The sequence below is a fragment of the Capsicum annuum genome, chromosome 9 (genome assembly GCF_002878395.1).
Source record: "Capsicum annuum cultivar UCD-10X-F1 chromosome 9, UCD10Xv1.1, whole genome shotgun sequence".
Classification (NCBI taxonomy): Eukaryota; Viridiplantae; Streptophyta; class Magnoliopsida; order Solanales; family Solanaceae; genus Capsicum; species Capsicum annuum.
In genome coordinates, this window is record NC_061119.1 from 80,770,282 (window position 1) to 80,770,929 (window position 648).

Sequence of the window (648 nt, forward strand, 5' to 3'; positions counted from 1 at the left end):
ACTCTGAAAACATACTCTGTTATGGCATAAATACATATGGTATCGTCGTACCATTGACTTGCAAGTCACATCTCTGAGCCATTATTAATCTGTCGTAAATCTCTATTTTCAAAACACATGTTTTGGCACCACCATTTCAATAATTCAATTCACAAAAACACTTTCTGAGACCTCATGTAAACATATACAAAGAACTCTTCTTTGTCAAGCATTTCAGTAGTACATTACAAGGTGGTCATGTTAAAGTTCTCAATTCACATGCAATTCTTTATCTTAAACACAAGAACACATTTATTTCAAGAAACACCCTCTCAACAATTTCAAATCATGCTTAAATGCTATAATATTGCAAAAACATCTTTCAAATCACAAAACATCATAATTTATGCTCTCAACGATCTTAAATATCAAATTCCATACATATACGTATAAATGTAAATCAATTTAGGGTATAGGACCACAAGGTCAAACCAATAGTAACATTAAAATGTTTGGAGTATGAAATTTAGAACATAGTTCCAAAACTCCTTTGAAATTCATGCGTAAAAATCTAAAAATCATGCTCTAATGTTTTTAAGCCCATGTAGTTTTTAGGATAAACTCCACGTACCTCTATCTAGAAATTTAAAGGATTCTTCTTGATGCCCA